This window comes from Gadus morhua, unplaced genomic scaffold (genome assembly GCF_902167405.1).
Source record: "Gadus morhua unplaced genomic scaffold, gadMor3.0, whole genome shotgun sequence".
Taxonomy (NCBI): Eukaryota; Metazoa; Chordata; class Actinopteri; order Gadiformes; family Gadidae; genus Gadus; species Gadus morhua.
Genome location: NW_021963975.1, coordinates 18,537 through 27,850, shown reverse-complemented (window position 1 = coordinate 27,850; position 9,314 = coordinate 18,537). Strand labels below are relative to the sequence as shown.

At 44.6% G+C, this 9,314-nt stretch overlaps 1 long non-coding RNA gene across 1 annotated transcript; it reads right to left on the bottom strand.

The window, feature by feature from the left end:
* Positions 1 to 5,713: 5,713 nt before the first annotated feature.
* Positions 5,714 to 6,834, bottom strand: LOC115538435 (uncharacterized). Its single transcript, XR_003975316.1, has 2 exons — positions 6,623 to 6,834; positions 5,714 to 5,796 (listed from the first exon to the last, which is right to left on the bottom strand). It is a non-coding gene; the product is annotated as an uncharacterized LOC115538435 (long non-coding RNA).
* Positions 6,835 to 9,314: the final 2,480 nt, after the last annotated feature.

The following is a 9,314-nucleotide window of genomic DNA, read 5'->3' as shown; positions in this document are numbered from 1 at the left end:
ACCCCTCAGGGCGACTCCGTCGTCAGGAGCAGTCAGGTTGAGGCGTCTCGCTCAGGGACACCTCGACACTCAGCTAGGAGGAGCCGGGGATCGAACTAGCAACCTTCAGGTTACCAGCCAACCCGCTCTACCTCCTGAGCGACATGCCACCCCGAAAATGCAGTGCAGGTTATAAAGCTAAACAAGCTAAAACAGCAGTGCTCGCATTAGGGTGAAGGAGGAGGAAAGTGTACATACAACGGTTGCGCTCCGCAGGGCTGGGGGGGGCCGTGGTGGGGGGGGCCGTGCTGGGGGGGACCGTGGCCTTGTTCACCGTGGGGACAGGCACGCGCTCTGTACACAGAGACACGTTCGCAGTTAGTCGTTAGTCACAGGGCGGCAGTCGATCAGGAGGTAGAGGCGGGTTGGCTGGTAACCCGAAGTCTGCTAGTTGGATCCCCGGCTCCTCCTAGCTGGGTGTCGAGGTGTCCCTGAGCGAGGCGTCTCACCCCGACTGCTCCTTACAAGTTGGCTGTCGCCCTGAGGGGTCGACTCAGCCGTCAGCTAAGAGGAGCCGGTGATTGAACTAGCATTTCTTCCCTTAGGTGGCAGTTAGGGTGAGATGCCTTGCTCAGGGACACCGTTACACTCAGCTAGGAGGAGCCGGGGATCGAACCAGCAACCTTCCTTTGGGGAGCAGTCAGAGTGAGGTGCCCTGCTCAGGGTCACCTTAACAATCAGCTAGGAGCCGGGGATCGAGCCAGCAACCTTCCTTTAGGGAGAGGTGCCTTGCTCAGGGACACCTCTACACTCAGCTAGGAGGAAACTGCTAAATTGTACTATAGAAATAGTCATCCAATGCTATACCCGCATGGCCCATACTTACGGATGACTTCGATAAAGAGCTGCTTAGTGTAGCGGTGTTTGCCGTTGAGGTATACGGTGTATTTCCCACTCTCTGACTCAGTCACACCGATGAGGGTCAGATCTCCGTTGTTGTAGTTCAGATGTGTGCGACCTACAAAAATATTAGTTATAATTAACGATTAACGACATGGGACATGTCTGCTACATCATTTGGACCGGTAAGATCTCTCAACTTACCTTTAAAGTTGCTGTAGGCCATAAAAGTGTTCTCGAACCACTTCACAACATTGTTTTCACCGTGGTTCCAGTCAACACTGGTTAGGTCGTTGCCTCCATACCTGGTTCGAAGAGTCACATTGCTCCCAACTGCATATTCTAAGAAGAAAAAAAACAGCATGAGCAAAAAGTTTAGCAGCAGTATGCTAGTAATTGCCACGACCGACAAAGTCAAAGGGTTGTATTGTCATTTAAAAAGTGGGTCATACCCAAAACTAAAATATTTTAAAAGGAGACATATAATACCACCAGGTGTGAGTTTGATTAGCCGTTACAAGCAACGTTTACTTCAGTCCACTGGGTAGGCTGATAGTAAGGCTGGGGGTAAACGATTATTTATTAAACGATTAATCGGGCGATTATTTTATCGATTTAGTCGACTAATCTAACGACTAATTGGACGATTATCTATTTTTCTGTTGCTCGATTAATAAAAACCATAATGTATATCAAATAAATACCAAAAAATTCTTAATAGTATACTTTATTTAACAACAGTTTTGTACAGCAAAAAATCTTTTGCTTTACACAAAATAAAATAAATAATAGTTTCACTGTTATACAAAATGAAAGGCCATTCTGTTTACTCTTTCACAGTACCAACATAACTCTTGTTCAAAAAATTCAAAAGTTGTAGTGCAAAGAAAACACTGCAGTGCACAGTAGACATTCCTGAGTGTTTTCTCTGTTTTCAGTGCAACAGTCCCAACATAAATCTCTCCTGTGCAAAAGATTAAAAAAATGCAAAGCAAAAACAAACTGCAGTGCACAGTACAGACATTCCTGAGTGTTTAAGACAATCTAACAGTCTCAACATAAAACCTGATGCACAATCAAACTGACTCTCTTAACTGCTATTCTGTTAGCTTACATGCTAATAAAGTGTGTGCAACATAGCACTGTCCACTTTCCTCCACTTCTCTCCTCCCTCACCACTCTTTAATCCATATTAGAACAGCTATGATAGTGGGGCATTTTTAATCTACTTGTTACGTGTGTGTGTGTTTTTCCTCTGCTGTTCTGTGTGCTGTTCCAGGTATCACCCTCCCCATCGGACTGATCAGACACACCTGCAGCCCCTCAGCAATCACGTGGATTGGTATTAAGCTGTTCATTGTTGCTCCCCCCTTCCCCCTGGACACCAACGGGGTGGGTCGTAACACTACTCTTAACCTCATTGCATTGCTATGCTATGATTAGTTTATTTGAATGCTATCGTGGGTACTTTTAAAAGTAATGTTATGTCCAACAATGCATTTGATGATGATGGCTAGCCTAACACAGCAGCTGTGTCTCTGTCTGTGTTTTGTAACATGGAAGTTGCCAGGGGTGCACATAACAATTTTGATCTGGTTCTCACGGGAGCACCAGTTTGTTTCTTGGTGCTCATGCATTCATGTTTATCTAGAGGCTCGTAGAGTACTCTATCTACACTGTACAATGTTTGGTACTCAAATGAGCCCTATCACACTTGGATGTGGGGCTCGTTTTAATGTTTTCAGCTAGGGTAACCAACGCATCTTAGCTCTCTGTGCAGTTTGTTCGTGCTAGGTTGGTTGCTAAAGTTCACGTTAGCTATTATAACTGAGATAGCTGTGTTCTGCAGCCGTAAGCCAGCTACCAAACGTTAGCTAAACAGCTGTCTAGGCCACAGTAGTGATGTTACGTTTTGCGTCGAGGCATCGAGGCGTGTGTCGAGTATCTCGGCTCCTCCCCCAGCGAAGCTCCGCTTCGAGTAGGATTCACTTTGGCGAAATGACGTAGGGTGTGACGTTCGAGGCTTCGCCTCGGGCTTCTGCTTCGAAATATGGGTTCAGTATTGGCGGGAGATTTCGACTATAAAGATGTCCCGTATACGATCACAACCTTGTGGTATATTCAATATACCACTAGTCTGTGATCGTAGTAGTTTGAGCATTGCATTTTCTGTAGTATCAATCGAAACATCACGTTCATTATTCATCATGGAGTTTGCCAAAAAGAGAAGGTTTTCCCCTGTTTGGGAGCATTTTCATCTAGTTGCTCCCAATAAGGTTTCAATAACCACTGTCCAGAACACTTTAATGGCTATTAACTTAATTAGTCCTTCTCAGTTATCATACAGTGTGGGTCGGCTTAGCTAAGGAGGTAGAGCAGTTGACTTGTAACCAGTAGGTTGCTAATTCAATCCCCAGCTCCACCTAGCTCAGTGTTGTTGTGACCCTGTCACTTTGCTCCTGACAGCTGACTGTCGCCTTGCATGGTTGACTCCGCCGTCGGTGTTTCAATGTGTGTATTTCCCGAAGTAGGTCGCTTTGGTTAAAAGCGTCTGTTAAGACACACTTTTGCCAAATGATTTATTTTCTAGCATGAGCTCTGTGCCATTTTATGAATGTCACACTCACACACATGTATCATTGAAATGACTTCAATTCTCAAATGATTTAATGTTGTATCGGCACGCGAAGCAAAAGTCACATTTCTGGTTGGGTTGTCATAATTTCATTCACCACTAGATGTCCCTAGCGTACTCATTTGAAGCTTCGAGCACGAACCACTTTGGTGCTTCATCTGGCTTTGAGGCTTTGACGTTTCATGAGGCATCGTCTCGGCACCACTAGGCCACAGTAGCTAGCCAACGTTAACGTTAGCAAACAACCCAGCACGAACAAACTGCACCGCGCAGAGCCCAAGCCACACAGCACACCACACAAACATGAAATTAATTTAACCAACGTTGGTACTTACTTGCAATTGTCTCCGTCACGAGTGACAACTGGGTGCCTCCGTTTCAGATGCTCCAACATTGCTGTCGTGCTCTTTTGATATGCCATCTCCATTTGGCAAGGAGTGCAAATCACAACACCTTTCCGTTTAGGACTTAACTTGAAGTATTTCCATACCATTGATAATTTCGGTCGCGGACATTTCCTTTATTGTGACTTTCGTACATTTTGCAATATTTTTTTCTCGTGTGGCGAAAATCGTCGACGGAGAAATTTGACGTCGAAACATTTTAGACGTCGACGTCACCGACGCGTCGCTACAGCTCTAGCTGATAGACTGATCTATCCAGCATACATTCTAGGTGGACACGCATATTTGTGAAGTCAGAAGAGGCAGATTTTCAGAATGTCTTGTAACGGCTAATCACACTCACACCTGGTGGTAAGATATCTCCTTCTAGCTGTATAGGGCAGAGTGGGGTAAGATGAGCCAACTTTTACTCATGTAGACCTCTAGACAAGGAAAAATAAGACCGATTTGCAGTTACCTTCTCCAAATAGTATTTACTTAAGGTAACTTTAAATAATATAAAACCAACCAAATGAGAACCAAGTATATTATTCAAAACCTTGCAACACACACACACGCACGCGCGCACACAAACACACACGCACGCGCGCATACAAACACACACTTCACCGGTTGTTTCCTCGCTATCTCACTCGTCCCAATGACGGATTAAAGCCTTTACAAGGCAGACGCAGGCAGTGTGCTCCACAGTAAAGGCTAATCCCATCCCAAAATATGAGCGTCATTAGCGAGATCGAATTATTATTAATATTGCAATAAAATATTACTCACCCTCCGGTTTCCCCAAGACCGAGTTCAGCAGCAGTAGAAATATGATGAACAAGATCTGATCCCTAGGCGAAACCATGGCTATAAAAGTGATCAATGAATTGAAAAAATGCTAGTTCATTCGGGTTTAACAAAGTTTTCGTCGGAGAAATACTTGGTGAGCGCCGTTCAATCGGAGTTGATGAATCTGAATGAGTGAAAATGAACATGCGGGTCATTTGACGCGCGTCAGCGTACTTCGGCGAAAAGCTCGTGAATATTCATGAGGGAACTCATCCCTCATTGGCTGGGACTTGGCTCGAGTAGGGCGCGTCCTGCAAGACCGGAGCGCACATTACATGGCAGATACCTGCGATGTAAATGCCGGATAGTTAAACTTAGGTATGTGAATGATTAATAGAACACAAGTAGTGGCATGTTGAGAGATGGTGTAATTGGAGTTGGGGATGTCCATGTCTTATCAGAATTTATATATATGAATGTGACCACACCAATAGTACAAAAACAAACAACATTTATAATACAGATTTGTGTAAAGACTTACAGAGACGTGTTTCCAGGTCAAGTCTACAAAAGTTTATTTTTAAATGGTTGAAAAAAGTCATGTTATTATTCTATGAGATGAAAATAGGAGCTGAAACAGATATATGGGAGAAATACAGGTCACCGTGCTACATAATATATATATATATATATATATATACGATAAAATCTTAATCTTAGTAGTTACTGTTGACATTATTTTGGTAACAATGTATACTTTTGATGTACACTTCTAATTGAAAATTTTTATGCAATGTCTTTTGTGAATAGATTTGCCAGCTACAACCATCTGATAGCTTTTTGGTCTTTGATTGAGCCTTCTGTACAAGATGGTCCGTGTTTCCAGAGCCAAATCAGCTGTCCAGAAAAAAGAAGTGGTCGCACCTGCACGTGCATCAACAGTACTTTATAAGTAGTTACAGATGTAATTATACGTGATGCCATTGCATTTGTATTTGTTGTTTTTGAGCTATTCTTTTTTTCCTTTCCTCTCAGAGACAGCTGCTCCAGCCCATAGATTAACTCTTTCTTTTTTCATCCCTTGGCTGCTGAATCACAAAGCTTGATCTAAGAGAAAAAGGTAAATCATTAGAAATATAACCTCAGCATCATGGGTGTAAAAAAACAATTGTTTCTTATGAAGGCAAGTACTTCAACGGTGCTAGAAAAAGCCTACCACCCTGAATGCTTACTATTATATTCTCTCCCTCTTAAAATAAAGATGTGGTTTTTTTTAAAGCGGACTCCAAGAATCACAATTATTCCAATGTACCTGTACTTCTGCTGTGCAAACGACAATAAGTATCTTGTTTATTGAAAAGTTGTAGCCTTATACTCATTACCTTGACTATATTAAATTGTGTGTGAAAAACAGAGACATGAAAAACATTCAAGTTGGTGGCCCTTGAGGTCTACACTTAGCTACTGCTTAACCGAACAAACACCACTGAACAGGGATGAACACAGCTTCCTGCCTAGACTCTAAAACTGTGGTGCCTCGCTCTTCCCCATCGACCTGTAGCACAAGGCTCTCACGCTGACCTGCACTGTCAGCTTGTCTTTATTGGACACTGAATGAAATGACATACAAATTCATTAAGCTTCAATTGTACTGGGTTACTCGCATCATCACATCTATAACATGTTACTACATGGAAAGAAACGTTAGGTAGCTAAGTAATGCTACTTTTATATACACAAAACCGTGGCTGTACTTAAACTATTATTACTCAACACAACAGGCAAACACCAAGGCTGATATAAAACACTCGTTAAGAAATCTTGTTGGCGTTTGCTGTTCCTGCATCGTAATACACGTTCGACAGTGACAGTTAACTGACAGATTAGACAATGTCGATTAGAAAATGACGTCTGTTAGACGTCATTTTCTTACCTTCCTAGCTGTGAATGTAGGTCGAAGCATACAGCCTAAACCCCTTCTCCAATCTGCTTGTCGGAGTTTTTGTTTCCCGACATAAACGATGCACATCTGTGATATTTATTGTCGGCAGCTCCTGTAAACACCGGGTGTAGAACGTTGCCATCTTGGAACCGGAAGCTGATGAGCTGTATTACGGCGAATCAGGAAGTGCTTGTGCAAGTAGCCTATTCGGCTTGCCATAGGCGTGTATTTTGAGGAGGCGTGTCTTGTAAGGAGGGCGTGTATTTAGTCGGCCCTGATTGGTCTGATTCACGACGGCGTCTGGCGTCACACATAGCCTCGTGCAGAGCCATAATCTATTCTATTTGACATTTGCGGATCTCTTCTCTTGTCGAACCTACTCCGGTGATGTAACGAACTGGTCAACAGCAGTTAGATAGCAGAAAGATGATTGCCTCGATTGATTTGGTAAGTGGACTGCATTATCAGTCAGAGATCGTATACTGTCATTGTTCAATCTATATTTCTCAATAAAAAGGTTTAAAAAAAATGAGTAATGAGTAAAAGTGTCTCTCTCTCTCTCTCTCTCTGGGCCCCCGAAATATTGTAGAAGGGGCCCCTGCGAGATGTTTGGCTGCGCCGCCCCCCCCCCCCCCCACACACACACACACACAACTTTGAGGAGATGGAGCTGCTGGAGGTTAGGTAGATGGATAAGAATAAACCGTATGATTTCTGATATTTGTTCATAGTGGTTCTGCCACACCCCACAACCAAAATCTGTAGGCCTATCCATAGAATATATTCTAATATTGATTTTCACCTATCAATCCACCTACTACACGGCAACTCTATAGCTACCTTTCTTTAAGTGCCAAAACAAACGTTAGCTCGTAATGCTAACTCGTCTAAAAACAACTACTGTATTACATGTGTCTAACTATTGATACAAGGATTTGTGTTGATTTATAACAACGTTTCATTTATTTGGGTTCGTGATTTTCACAAGCCCTCTGTTTTCACAAGCCCTCTGACAAAGTCCCAGCGAGCCAAGTCCCAGCCAATGAGGGATGAGTTCCCTCATGAATATTCACGAGCTTCCCGCTACAACCCTGCAAAAAATAAACTGGCGCCCATAATATATCCATGCTCGCGCCCCGCGAAACAACAACCTGGCGTGACCACAACCCAGGCGCGACGGAAGTACTCTGGCGTGACGGAAGTTATTTATTTTTTTATCTCTTTTTTACACACCGCTAAATCGGAAACCGAAGATGAACCATGGAAGTAAGTGTGACTGTCAATATGCTTAATATATTGAGTAATATTCATGTTAAAGTCATGTTAAACATTTGTTATGATATTGCTGTGTATTGTATATTCAAACATTTACCTAAAGCATGTCTTTCAACAGACTGTTGCTTACTTCTTTTCCCCCATCTTCAATGCCAGCAGAGGATATTGCTACCGTCATTAAGGATGCCATTCGCCACCTACATCATACAGTGCTGACAGTATGTAGTGCAAAGAGTTTTATTATTTATTTTTTCTAAATAGCAGCATTAACAAATTAACATTAACTCCAACCTTGTATTGACAACAATGTATTAACCAATTTCAAAGGTGCAGGCAGTAATATGTGACCAGGGAAGCCCTAATGTGAAAGCTGTGCGGAACCTTGGGGCTAGCCTGGACCCTCTGGGAGGTGAGGAGTCCCACTGTATCCTGGTGGGGGTTCAGATGTGAATTTTGATGTCCCTCACCTTCTGAAATCAATCAGGAAAAACCTTGCCCTACAGATAAGCACAGTAAAAAATGTCACGCCACGGCCGGTCACACGGTCCAACACCCCCATCTAGTGGCCGCCTCGTACCACTCGGCCTCACCTTCTCTGCAAACCTGCTCGGATCTTCCATCAACGTCCTCTACTTAAGCCGGGGATCTCCAGTCTGCCGGGGCCAGTTCGTTGTTTACCACTACGCAGTTAGTATCACACCTACCAGCATTATCTCTTGCTTAGTCCGTTTCCTCTGTCCTCTAGTAACCCTTTGCCCCCCGTTTCTAGTTCTCCGTTCGTTACCCTGACCTCCTGTTGCCGAGCTTCTGCCTGCCTGACTACCCACCTACCGCCGAGCCCCTGTCTACCTGACTGCCCGCTTGTTACCTGACCCCCTCGCCTGTCCGACTACCCGCCTGTCTATCAATAAACCCTGTTTCCCTTTACCCCGTCTCAGTCTGTGTCTGCACTTGGGTCCCCACGTTCCGTACTCCCTTAACAGTACGAACTGGCCAGCATGGACCCAGCAGACACAGAGGCGTTCCGGCAAATGATCTCCCGCCAAGGGACCCTTCTGGGTCAACATGACCAGGCTCTGCAGGAGGTGACCTCCACTCTCCGTGAGTTGACCCAAGCGTTCCACTCCAGACCCCCCGCCCCCTCCTCGCCCCCCGTGCCCACCCATCGGAACTGTGGCTTCTCGGGAACCGTTCATCCCAGCCCCCGAGCGCTAAGAGGGGGACCTAGGATCCTGTCGGTCATTCCCTCTCCAGTGTTCCCTGGTATTCGAGTTGCAGCCCCAGACCTACCCAACGGAGAAATCCCGGAACGCCTTCCTGATCGGGTCTTTGCGAGGGGAGGCTCTCGCTTGGGCGGCGGCCGTGTGGGAACGCGGTTCCGCTGTCTGCTCCGACTACTCCGCCTTCA